At 35.6% G+C, this 668-nt stretch overlaps 1 protein-coding gene across 3 annotated transcripts in view; it reads left to right on the top strand.

Annotated features, from left to right (window-relative positions):
• Positions 1 to 668, top strand: part of LOC107668739 (protein phosphatase 1F-like) — a 12378-nt gene that overhangs the window by 10638 nt on the left and 1072 nt on the right. The gene's annotated exons all lie outside the window — the stretch shown is intronic.

Genomic DNA, 668 nt, shown 5'->3' with positions numbered 1-668 from the left:
CACTACCAAGGACTGAAATGCTCCAGGAAAGCTCTTTTCATGCTGAGCTGATCAAAATGACCACAGCTGAAAGTCAAATGGCTTTGTGTGCCATTGAGAAGGTGATTAGCTACACCTGATTGAGTTTACAAGTCATTTTTAGGAGGGGGCTATCCTTTTTCAAACTCAATGATTCTGGTTTCTATACCCACTGTGTGTGTGTGTGTGTGTGTGTATATATACATATATATAATATACATACATACATACATATAATATACATACATACAAAAACAAGTCATAAAGTCATTCAGGGCAAATCCATAAATATCTGGATATATAGTGAAAATCATTGAGATACATTTTATATTTATCTTATATTGTATTGTCAAATGTGGGTGAGGCTACAGCCTGAGTGAGCAGAATTCAGTCAGCGAGTGCGTGCATTGAAATAACTCCAGCATTTCAGCGATGACTCATCTGAATGCTTCTGATTGGCCATTGCATCCATAAGCTCAACAGAAATGTGTGATTCGTTAAAATGTGCAGCACTGCAAAATCACGTAAAGTATGATGCAACATCTAAATGCATTATGCAGATCTAAATTTAATGCCGTAATCAACATTTTTAATTTAATTTTCACTTTATTCACGACAGCCGTAATAGATTTAGTTTAATTGTGCAGGAG

Source organism: Sinocyclocheilus anshuiensis, unplaced genomic scaffold, assembly GCF_001515605.1.
Source record: "Sinocyclocheilus anshuiensis isolate Anshui unplaced genomic scaffold, SAMN03320099.WGS_v1.1 scaffold36, whole genome shotgun sequence".
Lineage (NCBI taxonomy): Eukaryota > Metazoa > Chordata > Actinopteri > Cypriniformes > Cyprinidae > Sinocyclocheilus > Sinocyclocheilus anshuiensis.
The sequence above is the reverse complement of the archived record's forward strand: the minus strand, read 5'-3'. Positions and strand labels throughout refer to the sequence as shown.